Source organism: Periophthalmus magnuspinnatus, chromosome 23 (genome assembly GCF_009829125.3).
Source record: "Periophthalmus magnuspinnatus isolate fPerMag1 chromosome 23, fPerMag1.2.pri, whole genome shotgun sequence".
In the NCBI taxonomy this organism is placed as follows: domain Eukaryota; kingdom Metazoa; phylum Chordata; class Actinopteri; order Gobiiformes; family Gobiidae; genus Periophthalmus; species Periophthalmus magnuspinnatus.
This window is the reverse complement of record NC_047148.1, coordinates 11,412,494-11,430,538: the sequence shown is the minus strand read 5'-3', so window position 1 is coordinate 11,430,538 and position 18,045 is coordinate 11,412,494.

The window sequence follows — 18,045 nt, the reverse complement described above, 5'->3', positions numbered from 1 at the left end:
AAATTGAGCGGAAGTGGTTTATAAATAAAGAGCAGAGGAGAAGATCACTTGCAGCGCTCAGAGAGGCCAGTGGAGGGACAACTGGTAATTTAAAATAAATTGGAGGTCGAAAAAAGCCATGGCAGCCTACAGGGGGAATGTGCTTGAATAAGAATGAATTGAAATGAGCTCGGACAGCAGTATGTATGTCGTAGTAGCAGTATGTAGTATCTATTGAGCTAAAAAGTCCTGAAGTCTTAAGAGCTCCTTGGAGAGAGAGGCTGATCCGTGCCTAGCTGTGGGTGGAAGTGTGTGCGAGTGTGTCAGTTTACAGGGGTTTGATTTCTACTTTAGATGTATTGATTCTCCCAGAGCTCCAGAGGCATGCAGAGACTGACACAGATCACACCTTCACAAAACAGTGACCTTTCTATGACAGTGCTGCAAACTGAACAACTTTGGCCAACGTATTTGCTTGGATTGGTATGGATTATTACAGAAGCATTCCTCCACGGTCTCTAATTACACTTTTTCTACTTCATCCTGGTCTCGTCCTGGTTTGGTTGTATATGAGATCATTTTCCTCTTTCATTGCAGTGGAATTGGAATAATACAGTTTTCCCATTTGATAAGTATTGATATAATTTTTCTTTTAGGTCTCAGAAGAACAGAAAACATGGTTGACTCTTTTTATTTCTATGGCCGTTATCAATAAACATAACACTTCATTCAGTTGCACTATTCTTCTACATTTTAATATAGCAGTGTTGGGTCTTTATGGGGCAGTTTTCTTACATACTTGCACAGCTATGGCATGATTAATGTGCTGGAGTAGCGACATGTGTGTATTGAGTTACTCATTTGTAGTGTATTGTGTGAGTATTGAATGATTTAATGTTCTATTGAGTATTATTTCATCCCTAGTGGACACCCGGCTGTAGATGAAAAAATTGGTCAATTGTTTTCCTATTTTCTATTCATTCAAAACAAATAAACAATACAGACTTTAAATGATTGCTATTTAACACAAAAAGTCAAATTTAATCCTCCAAACTCTGAACTCTGAAATGGCTTAATCTCTCTGTTTTTTCGTCTATTAGAATTCTGAATATTATCTCTAAATGGGGGGACGGCTAGGCTTATATTTTGGTATTATTTGTTGCAGAAGTCCCCTCGCTATTGTAGTCACTTGTACTAGCTCTTATGACAGAATACAAAATAAATCAGTTTGTGTATTTGTGCCTGTTAATATGTTCTGCTTAATCTGCTTTTTCCAGTACTTACTGTCAAACCTAATTCTGCCTCAAATTATTTTCAGTTTCTGTGTTTCTGCTGGTTGTTTCTCAAAGCCAGAGCCAGTATTAGAAATAACTATACTGTAAATCTACTGCATTGTCAAAGTAATTATAGCTGTTGCACATAGATTTTCTTAAGACAATAGCTGGTAATCACCTGGGCAGTTCCCGACAGTACTGGTGCCACAATTGTTTTAAAATATTACTATTACTCATCAGAAACCGGCTTATGAACCAGGTCATTTGATTCTACTTCATATGTTCAACACGGCCCAAACGTCTGCTCCTTTCCTCATCCCGCCGAAACTCCTCCCATGAGCGCTCTTTGTTTCTCACTTTCTCAGTAGGAGCTTCAGTTTTCAAATTCTTGGCTCTGGCTAAAGCACCCTGCCCATCTGTCATGGAGCAGAGTCTCCATGAAATGGCCAAATTCTCAGCCCCACCGTGTGATCCTCTTATGAGCTGTGAGCATGGCCCTCCCCTGTGTCCCCCATGTCCCTGTGGGCAGAATAAAGACAGTCTCCTCCTTTCTGGGTCTAAGTCCAGACTCACTGTCAGATCCCACTGAGCTCAGCCTCTGGCTCTAAGCACAGTGCACTGCTCAGAGCAACTAGCCTCAAGCCATGTGCCTCAAGTCAGGCTACAGTGCTTTACAAGATACTTACAATCATATTTATAGTAGGTATTAGTGAGTATATATCACTAACCTCTTATTATGATTAAAGTGAAATTCCACTTATATCTTGAATAGAAGCTTTTCTACCAATTTCCTTTTTTGTTCCCTCTTTGGGGAAACTATTACTTTCATATCACATTCAGTTGTTTTGTAACATAGGCTACATAATGATGCTCTTTAGATACAATTGGAAGGGTGAAGCATTTCATAATACTGTGTGAGAGTTACACACCACTGCTTGTCAGGTTGCTTATTTGTATAACACAGTTCATGTTTGATAGTGTCTGTTCTGTTCCTGTCATTGGTTTGTATTGCCACTTCAACATCATTACCTTGTCATGTGTGACTCAAGTGAAAACCTCAAAAACATTTTAGCTTGCAGAGAAATGATAATGAAACGAAAACCTGTTTGTTGCTTGATTTTCTCATCCATCTAAACAGTCCCTCACAATCAGAGTACCCTGCAGGATTTGAGTACCAATAATATGACAATTGTGTTTGATTCTGTATCCAGCTTTTACTCAGGAGATGGGAATTGGCTCACAGGAAATAAGGATATGACATATTACAGTAGTTGATTCACATCAAAGAGATCAGCGATGAGTCGGCCTGTAAATACAGCACTCGATAATTGCCTATTTGAGGTGTGAAGTGCAGAGCTAGTGCATTTGTAAGGGGCCTCATGACATTTTCCCACCTCTGCTACATTCAGCAGGTTAAACAGAAAATGAATGAAATTTAAATAGTTTGTCCATATAATAAATACACATTCATTTAGCAGAAGAAACTATGTTAAATATCATTGTGATGCCAGGAGAGCTGGTTAGCAAGGAACAATCACAACCAACAGGGCCGGTCCAGCCTATAAGCAGCCTACATTTGTTTTTGAGCCGGGCATATGTATTTACACCGGTGCAAGGACCCTTTATGATGTAAATTTAAGTCCACTGTCAATTGGAACACATTAAAATCCACCAGAAACGAAGAAAAATGCCTAGAATTTAAAAAATCTTGACCCCCTTTATATGTTTGTGTACTGTTCTTGTGACTATGGTATTGTGAATTTCTGGATGTTTTCAGTCTGATGTTGGTCATATAAACACAGATACAACTGGTCAAGGTGATGAGAGCCATGAGAGCTATTGTTGTCAAATGTGAATCATCAATAGCTGAGCCAGGAGGCATCTGCTGTCAGGGGGCCCAGAGACAAATTCAGCTTAGGGCCCCCTGAAAGCTAGGGCCAGTCCTGACAACCAAGCAACATATGCTTTATGTTTACTGCCTCAGATAAGCATGCACATTATAATAATTGCATTCAAGTTGATATTTACACAAGGTCAATAGTTTGCAGACGTGATGCACGGGATGCAATTGACCTTTTAGATCAGTTGAAACTACATTGAGCTTTTCTATTAGCTATATTGCACATCTCGATCTATTGGCTTCTCCATAATTTATGACACCTCTAGCTCTAGGATCGATGCTCTGACAACTCATGTTGGGAGCAGATACCTGTCTAACTCCAAATCACATTTTTAAACTACAGAAAAATCAGTGATTCTCATGTGTTGCTTCATTCCTTTACCCCTTGACAAGTTCTATTGATCAGATGAACACATTGCTGAGTATTTATACTACACAGCTGGTTTGCCAGTTGTTTTTTTCATACGTCACTGTCATTCTCTATTTCTATTTCAGTCAGTCAATGCTGGTCCGATTTCATAGTACAATGGGGCCAGGTGCCCTCCCCATGCATTGACAGAAGAGAGCAGCTCAAATGGACTCCGGATGTGACCGCAGTGGAGCATTTCCTTTGTTTAGCCACAGCTGAAAGAAAAAGAGACCGAGGAAAATTTCATCAGAAGCCATTCAATTTTCTCTTTTATATCAGTTTGACAGTGGACAACACAAAGGACCTCTTCTCTCTAACATTTGATGGACTTTGATGCAGGAAGGAGTGGGCTGGGACTTTCAAATGCTAAGACAAAATTACTTTATTAAACTATGTTTGGATAGTACTACAGTTTTTTTTACGCCAGATGCATGTTCTAAAGTATGCTGTTGTGTTCTGTAGCATGTTGTTGTGTCCTTGAGCAAGTGTCTACCTGGCATTTGCATGAATATGGTGTGTGAGTGAATGATTTGTGGTGGTCAGATGGGCAAATGATATAGACCGGCACTGTTCCCTCTAAGCTGCGCGCGTGCGCAATTGCGCACTGCTGACACGGTCTCCGCGCACAGAAAATCTGTGCTGCGCACAAAAAAATCGAACCAGAATTGAAAATAAAATAAACACACAACAATTCATTCTGCGCTATTTTTCAGTGTGAGTCAGTGAGTGTGACCGGGGACGAGCTGCTCCAGCCAATTATGTGATTCACAGACGTATTTGCGCAGCTTATCAACGTCATTGACGGGCATACTCATGTCCCGCTATTAGTGTTTTAGCCGATGTGACCGATGTGGAGTGAAGACTCGCTAATGCTTCTAAGTGCTGTTTAACCCCTTAACGTTCCGACGGCCCGCCCTCAGGCAAAGATCCGCGCGTTAAATTACGCACGCGTAATTGCGTAATTTTACGCACTGTTTTGGAGTAGTTTTGCGTTTTAAACATGACGAAACGGACAAAACAAAGGAAGTTTTCTCAACCTCCAAAAAAAAAGAAAATCTGGGAGGGGGAAGGGACAACTGAAAAATTGAAAAGAAGTAAATTAATCCCACACTGTAAATCAAAATGACTTTGGAGCACCTGGTTAAGCTCATCATGGCCAAAGCTCCAGGTACAGCACAGAGCTAAAGCCTCAGACTGGGGAAAGGTTGTACCCCTTTTTGAGACTGAGCAGCCAGGAGGACACATTTTTACATGCAAAATAAGTGAGAAACGAGTGAGAAACGAGTGAGAAAGGAGAGAGAGACGTTATTATAGGAGCAGACACGCACTGACTCTAAAGCACAGCGTCTTTGAACTTTTCCCAGGCCAAAAGCTCAGCCTCCTCCGCCAACGCTAATGCCACTTAACCAGAGCCCTCCTTGTTCTCCCTTGCTGTGTGCGTTGGATAAAATAAGTAAAGTAGGGATAATTTTGTGTGCTCAGAGAATACAAATTTCATTGCATCAGTTTTCATTCTTCAAAAAAGCTCTTTTTGCTACTTGTTCCTCTGTGTTTCCACCATCCTGTGTATGCTGATGTCAAACAGAAAGTGAAACTAACCATGCCCTGGCTTACATGGAACCACCTCCTTTGACAGCACATCCAAATGCTTCACTGCTCTGTTCTCCATGTATCTTTTTATAACAGGCTTAACTTTGGACACCCAACCTTCTGCTCTGATCACGCCTGAGTAGTTACCTGCGACTTCTTCAGACTGAATGTGAACAGTAGCTCCTCATTGTTCTGAATGCCTATTTCAAGAATACATTTACGTGCTTTAGTACGCTTGAAACCACTTGGACCACTTGCCATTTATAGAGCTATGTGAATATGTGATACTTAAAAATAATGAATGAATACAACTTGATTAAAGATTAAAGATCAACATAGAGAAACAGAGAAACTTTCCGTAGTTAATTTTATTCTACCAATAGTTGCAGTTTCTCTCCTGCCCTCTGGACGCAGTCTGAAGCTAAAGCCTAACGGTATACCTTTTCACTTTACTGTTTAAATCAGTGGACTGCTGGAGAAAATCCCAAATCAGCACAAGTGGAGAGGTCTTCATCAAAACGTGCCCTTGCTGTGGCCTGGCCTCACACCCTGCCTGCTCCCGCTGTGCTCATACGGGCCTGCTGCGTCTAACTCTCCTTGACCCACTAAACCCACAGAGGCAGCACCAACTCCTCTGAAGGGCTTGGGATTTCTACCACACTGTCTGACTTTTACTCAACTTAAATATGAGTGCCCAAGATATTGTTGTGGGCTGTTAAATTACATTAATGCTTTTGCAACGTTCTCACTTGTTTTTCATGTGTTTTTTTACTGCAAGTATTCTGTGGTCTGGTCATATATAGTTTACATTTAGCTGAATTTGTTAACATTAACATGATTTTGGCTAATGTCTTTACTATTTTAATGAAACCTCTTTATGCCATTGACACTAACGTTAACAGAATCTGGAAGTGATGCACGTGAATACAGACTTTTCTCCCCTACCATCAGTCATATTTCATGCATGATCAGCCCTAGTAAATGAGCTTATGGTTTTATATCATGTGTTTGTGGCGTGTGCTCAGATCAGGATGACAGATTGCTCCTTTAGAATGCAAAAGCGTGCTCCCCTTTCTGAATGAAGGGATTTCTAACAGATTCATCTGACATGTCAGCCTGCTGGTATTGATTGGACCAAACAGGATTCCCATGAACAAGGAAGTTTGTTTACTGCTGTTGAGGAAGTGTGTTATTTTAGTAAGGGAAATTAAAACATTTGCATATGATGACCATTGTATTCTTACTCATATTATTAGTAGTCCTGGAGTTTATGGTGCTGGTGCCTACAGGATCCTGGCTATGGTAATGGTATATGGTATTGATATAATTAATAGTACATGTTTGAAATGCTCCAACCTTTAGAATTATCAATGTGCATCATCAAACTTGAGTTAATGTGCAGAGCTCAGCTCAATTAAGAGTGCATCCCATTTACCAAATTAACTCCCGCGCTCACTCCCTGCTAATAAGAGGTCATTAAAACATCCACCTTCACAGGTCAGTTAAAATAAGAAAGGCCTCCTTGAAACTAGGGCACCACAGTGGACACAATTATTCCATTGGTCTTACTGGTTTTGAACCACTTCTGTACTCCCTGTGGGAGCTGGCCCATTATGTGAACAGGTAGATCTCATTATTACTGCAGGGGTCAGTGGAGTGTGTGACTGGTGGCTCTAATGACATGACTTGTAATCTGCAATGCAGAAAATGAAGGCAACTGATTTAAAGGGCCACGCTGCAGCCAATGTTCAGTGGCACTGACACAGCCCTGGAAACATTCCTGTCCCATTCACAAATATTTCATTCATTAAGGTTATTGCTGCCAAATTATGTATAAAACATTAACAAGAGCATTGCAAATTCATAAACTATGTATTTGACATGTTCTGTATCTTGTAAATGTTTAGTTACTCTATAATCCTGCACCCGTGCAGATTTGGCATTGCATCTGGGGTGCAATGCCAAATCAGTCAAATGAATAAATATGTGAGTTGTGGTGTTCTTGATTTTTCCTATCCAAGTCTGTTTTTCAGGCGGTTTGCACTGCTTGTTTAGTTTTGGGAGGTTGTGACACTGGGAAATCCATCAAGCTTCTAGGTTTGCTTTGTGCGGTTGGGCAACAACAAATCAATCACCATACCTCTGATGTCTATAACCTTTGCTAGTGCCATGGTCCCACGAGGGCTTTAATTGATCAGAGGATATCAAACGGAGATTGTCAGAGCACTGGTCTAGGGTCAAAGGCTGTGAGCTTTGATCCCTGTTCACACACATCCTTTTTATAGGGACTAGTTGGCTCAAATCTCTTCAGTTGAAATATGGAGAAAGCCTTTGTGCCTAGTGCCATAATCACTGCATGTCTGTCACCTCAAAGCAAGAAGGACATTCTGACAATGCATTTTGAATGTTTTGTCGTCCTGCAGTTTCCCCATCAACCCATATAAGTAAAATTCTAAGCATGCAACATCGGTAGATTGATCCCCGGGTGCTGCTCTGCATGTTGCCTCAGTAGCATTGAAGAGGATGGGTAAATTGCAAAATCACAAGGACAAAACTTTAGTTTTAACTGTAGTTTTGATTTTTATTGCTTAAATTGTCATATATCAAATTAGGATTTGGTTTATCTTTAGTTTATAAAAGGAAGAATGTGCATAGCAGAGACCTTACGTACACTAAGAATGGGTTGACTTTATACTAAGTCACATGTGTCAAACTCAAGGCCCGTGGGCCAAATGCGGCCTGCCACATCATTTTATGTGGCCCGTGAAATAAAAAAATTAATTAAAAGGTATGACTGTCTTAAAATTTCACTTTATCAGGAGATACACTGTTAAACAGCCATTTTTTCATGTCTATGCAAATCCATATACAATATTTGTAACTTGAATAAGTAATAAATATAGAAACGGTTAATAAACAAGTTTAAAACATAGTGACATTTATCTTACAGTTATATCTGTCCCTTTGAGAGCAACCATTTTGTTGATGTGGCCCTCGGTGAAAATGAGTTTGACACCCCTGTATTAAGCACATTTCCAGGCACTGAAAATGCTCTGGTAAAGGTTTGTTTAGTCACCAAATGGCTACACTTGCTTTGGAGGTTCTAAATAGAGGTTGATGAGCAAGAAAAATAGTGTCTAGAAAACACAATTTTTCTTCTTTTTCATATCTGTAAAGGCAGCCATGCTCATGGCCGCCCTTACAGATATGAAAAAAACAAAAAGGAGTTGCCACACTGGGTGAATCCCTTCTGTCGGGTCAACCTGACTCAGAAGAGAGAGTTGTTTTGTTTGTTTTGTTTTGGGGGTTTTTCAAGAGGACTTGGCAAATGACCTTATTGATGAAGTTGTCATTGTCTTCAGCAGGGGGCTGTCTGACTTCCTGCCCAATCTGAACTCGAGTATTTTTCAGGTCATTAGACGTGTGTTATTGTGTGAATCCATGTGAAACAGCATTAGTTTGGTCAAATACTTGCTGTAGTTCTCATACTTGATGTAACAGGTAAACTTCAAGTAACCTGCACATTCACCCTGCAGTTGGTGTCAACCTGGTGTAAGGTGCATCTTCTTGATTACTGTTTTGGCCACAGAATCAGTCAACTCTGGAGACCCTTTCTCCATACATGCCAGCTGTTGTTTTCTAATATGAATGTTGGCATTAAAATACATTGGTGAATCATAATGGAGCTAATCATAGCCATTTTTTCATTCTGTATGATAAAAAAAAAAAGAAAAAGTATATGATCAATATAATGTTTGCTCCATCTGTGATTTACATGTGTAAATGGATGAGGACAGTCTTTGGTGTTTACTTTTAAGTGTAATGAACCCTTTCATTGGTGTTCCAACTGATGCTCTGTACAAATATGAGTGAGATGATACTTTCTTCAGGGGCCTCTGCCAATTCTTAAAGCTTTTCTTCACACTTTCGATTTGTGTCCATTGGGCCTGACAAGCCCTGAAAGAGACCCTGCTAATCTCTAGTGGAGTGTCAGCTCCCCGCCTCTGTTCTGCTTCTGAAAAGATTCTGTTTATCTGACCAAAGCCCATTGCTCTGCCATTTGCACTGTGGGGTGCTTATCGACCATGAGATAATTCAGAAAGGACCTCGCCCAGGTTTTTGTTCATTAAAAGTTTCCTTAGACCAGTCTCTGTGAGAAGTGCATCTCTCTGCCGGAGTCTTTGTATGGACGTTCATTCCGCGCGCTGTTCCTGGTGATTTAATTCCCTTTGACGCCTCTCCTTTCGTCTGGTTTGGATTTTCAACTGAAGTGCTCCAGTTCTGTGGTCTGTTGGCCTCCTGCTTGAACAGGTTTATTTATTTCCTTAACTTTAAATAAGTAACATCCAATAACCATCAAATAACCTATGTTGGCAGTTCTGTCACTAATTTCCTGGAGTAGAGCAAATCAGTGTTCAGTCTAAACTTTGACTTGAAAGATTTTTATTACTAAATTCACTTTAATATTCACTATGAGGCAAAATTTATAGGGATACAATTAAGCAGTAATAATTATGAGGTTAATAAAGCAAAAGCCCAGGCTTGAAAGTATAAACTTTAAAAAGAAAATGACACAGGTGTTTTGTAACTATCCCTAAAGTGAGATTTCAGATTTACTGTGAAAAAATGGAGGAGGGATTTCTTTAAATAAAAGTGTGGCGAGGGTCTAGAGATTTATATTTTTCATGTAGCCACGTGTTAAATTTATCAATAAATCTGTCAGGCCTCCACTAACCTGGGCGGGCGTTAGCTAGCATTAATCAACCCACCAACATCAATCTAGTACGACTACCCACAACTCCATTACCATGACCGTGGCAAGGTTGTCCCTCAGCCTAAGTTTGAACACAGACATTTATCATACAAAACAAGACATAAGGAAAACCATAGGAAGTTATATGCCTTGCTAGGTAAGGAAGCTGAGGTGGGACAGAAAAGCCAGCATCACTTAAGAAGTGTTTGCCATTGTCCCCTGTGCTCTCTTCTGTGTTAACAAGAAGGTAATTATGGATAGTGGTTTGGGTCATCTGTCAGGGCGAGTCAGCAGACAGATTGATACCAGTGCAAAACCCCATCCTATTTTCATCCCCTCTGCCTTTAAGATCCTCACGGCGTGATTTGGGAAATGGCATGCACTCGGCCACTCATCCATCAATTTCCTGCTTGTTTTTCCCCAAAGGAGTAAACCAACATTGTTCTGCTGCTGTAAAGACTGTGTGCCAAAGGGTTTGTGGGAGGTTAGGAAACGGTTAAAAAATTGACAAATTGTGTGTCAGACAAAGGTCAGAATAAAGGCAGTTGAACAACAAGAACAGCAGATTATTGCTGATATTTCTAGTAGTGCTGGAGGTGTTAGTTGTAATGAAAAAGCCAAGCACACAATAATAAAGGCCAAAATAACATGGGAAATATACAGATTACATCACATTACACAATACATCTGATATTATACTCCTGTTCATTTATCTAATTTAAATGTTTCTAATTAACCCTGGTATTTTGAAACAATACTAAAGATCCGCCTATAGGGCCATAACAGTTGGACAGTCCTGTTTATGTAAAGTTAACGTCGCTGGATTCAGGCTGTGGAGTTTAACCTACTGTATATCTAATTTACTTCTTGAAGGCATTTTTAATTACTGACTGTACAGTAACTTGTCTTGTAGTTAATAGCCTTATAGTTCACACTGACATTTTTCTTGTTGAGGGTAATTAAAATACTATGCAGTGTTCTGCTTTTACGCAATAATTGGGCTGTCACTTTGCCACTGGCTAATATGTGAAGCAGTGGCTGGTGTCGGACATTACGTTAGTATGACAAGATAAGCCTCTTACCTGACAAAGCTTATGTGTGAGTCCAAACAAGCCCTGGTATGGTTTTCAATTAACACAAAGCGCATGGAACACTGGGGCAACGGCGTTAATACTACAGGCAGCAGGTCACAGTGGGGATTTGCTTTGTTTACATGTCTGGTAAACACTTCTTAAAAGCACTGATATAATACCTAATGTAATATTGTGTTCCAGTAAGCCTTGGATTTTGAGGTTTTTTTTGTTTGTTTTTTGTGTCACAAACTTTTAGTGTCAGTTGCATCAATGCATTCGGATCCCATTAATCTTACAACATTTTACAAGGCTCACGGTTTATGCTACGCGGTCTACGCTACGCTTACTTTACCTATTGCTTATTTGTAACTTGTGTCTCAGTATTATTGCATCATTCAGAACAGAATCAGAATCATTAATTTTTTTATATATATAAACATACACAGAAATGAAACACTGTACTCAGGTCTTGGTTATCAGAGAAAACCCCTTCAGACACAGGGAGAAACATGCAAAGAAAAGCCCGGGAGTTCAACCTACAACCTTTTCTGCTGTGAAGCGTGAGTTTGAGCCGCTCAGCCACTGTGCATTATTACAGAACTGTACAGAGCCACAGTATGTTCAGAAAACTATTCACATTATAGCCTTAACTTTGCTGATGCAGTCCACAGTATATTTCATAACTGATGCAACACGTTAACGTAATTTATTAATTTTTGCCTGCCCATCATACCATACAGCACTGTTTATTAAGCTATCGGCCTTGCCATTCCTAGTCTTTGTTGTGCGTCCTCTTTGTCCTTGTCAGTGTTGCTCAATTGATGACCAAGACAATTATAAGCCAGTCAATCAACAGTATTCTCATGAAATCCATGGGAGAAGCTTTGAGGATCTATCTCATGAATATTACATGGGTATTTCTATCGCCATGTTAAAGCTCCCGTGCACAAATATTACAGAGGGTGAATTGTTTTGACATCAGCCTGTCAGTTTTTTCTCAAGATTTTTTTTTTTTTTTCCCCATCTCTTTCATCCTGATGGTCTTCCCACCCTACAAATCAATGGTTGGTGAAGAAGATAAATAAGACTGACAGTACAATATCAGGAATATTAAACCTAATGAAATATCTAAAGCCATAATTGAATATCGGATTTTAATTTGAAGTCTATTGATAATGAGTAGGAATACACTGGAGTTTAAGGCCATGCTGTTTACAGTGTTGACAGGTCATTGATCATTTACTCATGCCCTTAACTTTGCTGTGGAAGCTGATAAAGAAGGCAACACTCACATTAACAAAGTGCATAGTTTTCACTCAAACTACTCATCGTGGAGGTGTGATTTGAGTTCATCCATTTGTCTCTTATGTCTCTTTATATCCTCCCCTCGCCTAGTTTATGGAGTTCATTTCTTTCTTCCAGCGTCCAAAGAAAATGCATTCTATCTTTTGGTTAAACTAGGATTTTAAATTGTGTATTCTATTTGTGCAGGTAAGTGGCCATTGTCTGGGGTATACCTGACCTACATCTATTTTGTGTTGTAATGTGTTCTGAATTTAGCTCATAACCCACTTTTTTATTTGGAAGACTTTCAAGAAAGTTTGTTATTGGTATAAAATAATTAACAACACATTTTTAAAGCAACCCAAACTTCTCAAGGTTAGACAATGAATGTTAATACCCAATCATATGTCACCGTGATAAGTGGATTTGAAGTCCTCTTGTGTTCTCATTTTATTAAAGTTGAGGCCATTTCCCAGTGGCTCATCCTCTTCACTTGTCAAAGCTTCATGAAATCTGCATATAGAGTGAATCTCACCAGTATCTTCTCCGATGACAACTGTCCTGTTTTCCGAGTTACTGTCCTAATGGCCTGCAAATAATTAATAAACCCAGAAGTAGGAAACATGTGAGGAGTGATGTTAAGGCACTGTGGCAAGTCCAGTTGTGTCATGGCTGAACGGGGCATTGGGGTGGATGATGATGTGGTCGTGTGTTCTGGCGATGGGTGGCTGAAGCACGTATATCTCAGGAAACGTGGACATCACATTCAATTTAGTTATTCTGCTCAGAGCGACACAGCAATGAGTATCACATCGGTTCAAGTGAGTGAACAGAACATGAAACATTTTCCTGAAAAACAAATTGGTCTTCAATGACTGTCAATTTTGTTCCAAACGTTGTTTGAGGCTGCAGTTAACAGCAAGTGACTCATGTTTTAGATCTGTGTAAGGAAATATTTTTTTGCTAAAATATTTTAGACATAAAATTTTATGCTTGGTGACCAATAATGCTGCATGCTGATAACAGAACACATGTAAATACACTCACTGTGAAGAGCATGATTTAGGGGAAAGTACTAAACAGTACTACACTTCAACAACATAAAGAATAATGTACATGTAAATAGTAAATTGGAATACAACTGTAGTTTTCATTAATGAGATGTTCAAAATGTGTTAGGAAGTAATCGTCGTGACCTATTGTTTAGCGGTTTATATCGTTTGTAAAAATAAATAAATAAAATAGTAATAATAATGAAAACGCCCTCTATTTTGATTCCTGAAATGAAATAAGTCTTTTGTAATTGAAGTTATCCTTGTCAACAATCAAGTGCTAATTTTGATTCAGTGCAGTGAAATTCGCCGAAGCAAGACCGACTATGCACTTATTCCCACTCTCAACACATTTCCACAGCTCTTCTGAACTTCCATCTCTCAAATTGCTGTCATTCATTTTCATTAACTTCCATGAATGAGGCTGACATCTGCTATATTAAAAATGTAATTATCAGAATACATAAATATGTAATTGCTGCCACCTGCATAATTGATGCGCACTAATGCACAATGTTGAAGGTATAAACCTCCACTTAGCAGGCAAACGCCACCTTAACAATAGGTGGGCTCCTGAGTGATAATTGAGCCAGTAGACAATTCCCAGGACTGTGGAAATGTTAATCACAGTAGATAGACCCTTCATTAGGCGCCTCATCCATAAAAGTCCCATTCATATGTGTGAAGTAGAGCTGAGCAGAGTCTTAACATGAAGAGAGGAGCAGAATAGCCCCAGAGCAGCTGATCCATGCTGCTGGATCAGCCAAAACACATGACCCCAAACTCGCACTGCTCAAGTGAAACAAAATCAGGCGTGCACTCAGGCAAAAATCTAATTATAGTTGAGTCATCTTCATGGTGATTAATATGTTCACTAATGCATGATACATGACATTGCAACCAAAGGACAGCCAGTTCCAACTTACTGTATTAGACATGTGTCTTCTTGTCGATCTTGAAATGAGGGCACACTGAATTTCAGCTCCTCAATTAATCATGGCTTACATTAAACTAATATTATTCTGTGGCTGGTAGCTGTGCATTAGGAATTTCTGAGGATATAGCAGAAATCTGCTGGGAGCCCTATAAATCTCATGGATAAGACATATGCAGAGTTAAGCAGTGAAACTGAAGTATGAGCATGTTCACAATTTCTGTATCATAACATTGCAGATGACTAACCGTACACATGCATATGGGAGACATTTTAAAGGTGCACTACGTAACTTTAGTGGTAGGGGGTGCACCACCTTCTTGTCTCCATGGATATGTTAATGCCTTGTCTGGAACATTCCGGAGTATGGTATTAAACTGATCTATCTTGCATACATTCAATTACGGGTGTGTATATTGCTCAAAATAGCCTTGTAAAACAGCATGTTTTATAGTAAGTCCACATGTAACTGGGCCTGGTGGTGTCACCTGCTTGTCCCCATGGAGGTAGGTTCAATACCATATTGTGGAACATTCCATTAAAAGGAATAGCCTCTCCGTGGAGAAAAGCAAGAAAAGTTAGTGTTACTTTAATCCATGTTGGTATCAAACTGAGGTGGAACAGCTCAATAAATACGGTTTGTGAGGGAAAATAAAGTTAACAGAGTGAAATAGAGATTAGATAGAAATAATTGCATGGCATTCTCCACAAATGCATTTCCAAGTGTTCACTTTCTTATCTTCCTTAGACATATTCTTACAGACGCCTTGATGCCAGATGCCTTGCTGCTACCATATCTTTTAAACCTGTGTTATTTGTTTCAGTTGTTGTTCGACCTTAAGTGAGGACGGACCGCTTATATAGCCTCTCCCATGCTGCACCCGGGAGCCCCACAGCCAATCGGAAACCTCTGTCATGACCCATCCCTCTTGTGAGCGCGCCAGTCCAATCAGAGCAGCCAGTCAGGGGGCCAGTGAGCTGTGGCACGTCGGACCGCATTACCCAAAATTCTCTGTGTGTATCCCCCTGGCTCTGCTGCTGTGTTGGGAAGGTGTGGTGCCATCTAAGCCTGTCTGCAACAAAGCCTCATTTTTCATCCAGTCTTGCCCCTCCTCCACCCAGCTTCCTCTCCCTGTGTCCTCTAGGCTGCCTCAGTGCTGCTAAATATGGCATGTATCTCTTGTGTACACCTTTATGCATGTTCTGATTTGTATATTTTTTCTTCATGTTGCCACTTTTACATCGATGCCAAGGCAGAGCAAAACTGGCAAACTGAGTATCTTTCTCAATGGCAATATTCAAACAGTATTATGACATTGCATCAGAAATGTGCTAGTTGTTGTGGATGAGGCTCAAACACCACCAAAAACTGAACAAAGTGTAAAAATGTAATGTTTTTGGTTGCATAGCTTCAAAACAAATTTTGCAATATGTTATCTTTTTCTTATGTGAGACTATCTCCCACCTCTAAATGACGCTGTTGGTCGCTGTATATGGTAATCAAACATCGCTTTGAAATCAGCTTAGCAATACACACACATGCAGTGACCACCCCCTCCCTCTCTTTCCAATTCTCAATTATTCCTGTGTCTTAATTAGGCCTTCATACTGAGCACAGAACCTCCCTTGTGACTGTAGAAGTCTGCAAGTGTGTGCAGTGTGCATCCCTGGTCTAATTCAGCTGTAGTTGTCCTCACTTGCCATGGGATGTTCTGTCAGGCTGACTAATTACCAACTGCTGTGTTATTGAATGTGTGTGTGTGCTATAATGTAATTCAAAGCACCTACTTTGTATTAGCCAGCTCTCTGCTCTTACTGTAGCCAGGGACATCAAGATTGATCACCGTCCAGTCGACATATCTGCTCAGCTTGGCCACAGTCAATGATTTCTTATTTTTGCCTGATCGATTCACATATTTACACAGGGAGAGCCCAATGAGAGCACCAGATGCTCTTTTTCTTGAGCACCCTGTTAAAATACAGAACAATACAAATAAAAACAAAGCAAATAGCTACATAATGTCCATTTAAGACATTAAAACAGGGGTGCAGGTGTGATTATAAAAAAAGTTCACTGGTGGCAACAATATATCCAGTTTTGCATGTTCTTGGAAGGAATTCTGTTTTTGGGAAGCAAAATAACCCAAAACCTTATTTTTTTTTACATTTCAGTTCTAATGCGGCAAGTTTTTAGACATTTAGTCATGAGATCTTGTATTAAAAGTTTTTGTATCCAAGTTGAGAAAGTGAGATATTCAACTCTATCAAGTAGTCTCTTATAAATACATTTTATACAGTGTTGTTCTCTTCTAATAGATACAATGGACAACCTACATTTTCATAGTGTACAGTGATGGGTTTTAAAATACATATCTTGGACTAATGTTTTAGATCAAAATTATCATTTTATTATAGAAAAAATTTTAAATCCCAAAGAATTGCAGAAAAAGAAATTGATCAAGCAACCTTTCTTTCTGTACTACATTATGGAAATATAATATACATACAGACTTCAGCCTCTACTTTAAAACCTTTAGACTACACTCTTTAACTCAGCCCTCTCATAACAGGAGTTGAATTTAAAGGATATGTTTTCGTCAAACCAAACCCAAGATATTGATAGGTGGTGCCTTTTTCAGTCAATGTACCATTTAGTGTATAAAGATTTGTAGCTTATCACTTAAATGTTTGTTTGTTTGTTTGTTTTTTAGGGGGGGGGGGGAAATCATACGTTTAGTTTTATTTGCATTCAGTGATAATTTGAGATTTTTTACTGAATTTTGGATTTCATTGCTGCAGTTTTAAAATCCCCTGATCAACAGAGGGAGCATTTTAATACAAAACAGCATCATCTTCATATAAATGTATGAGGCTTTCTCTTAAATTGCACCCAATGGAAATAATAAATATAGTAAAAAGTAGTGGGTCCAGAATTGAGCCTTGGGGCACTCCTTTGCTTAAAACATTTAATTTAAACCCTTCAGCTACTACTATCAGGGTTCTGTTTGAAAGATAATTTTAGAACCAATTACATGTAATTTTGCCAAATCCAATATGCTTCACGCACTTCAAGAGGATATTATGAGTGAATCAAAAGCTTTAGTTAAATGAAGAGTGCTACACAATTTTGTTTGTCATCAAGGACTGTGAAAATGTAATTTAAAACTGTAGTGGTTGCAGTAACAGTACTATGCCCAATTTGGTTCAAGATCAGAAGGATCATTACCAAATATCACATGCAGAGATAAAATGCTCATTAAAAGGATTGCATATTCCGTCTTTAGAATTTACAATAACTGAATCCAATAAAATATGTGTTGGTAATGTAGGTTCTGAGAGAGATCTTACTGTCCTCCTGTCGTAACGGTGCGGATAGGACCAAAGGATGCAGACCAGAGCAGTTTTAACAGTGTTTATTTACAGCGGTGAAAATGCAGTCTTTAAACAGGTCACAAGAGCAGGTACAGGAACCGGGGAGCGGGAGACGGGTCAGGCGGGTGCGGTGCAGGTAGAGGCGGGCAGGACAGGACCAGGACGGGGATAGAAGCAGGTGCGGTACCAGGGCAGGCGGATCAGACGAAGACCAGAGCGGGGAGCGGGTGACAACCCAGAGACCAGGACCGGACAGGAGACGAGACGAGCAGGAGACGAGACGAGCAGGAGACGAGACGAGCAGGAGACAAGACGAGCTGGAAGCGATACCGGGACTGGAACGTGGCGGCAGGAGCTGGGCGAGTAGAGGCAGGAATCTGGAGGGTGCATAAATCCAAATGAGCATTTGCCGGAAAGTACCATAT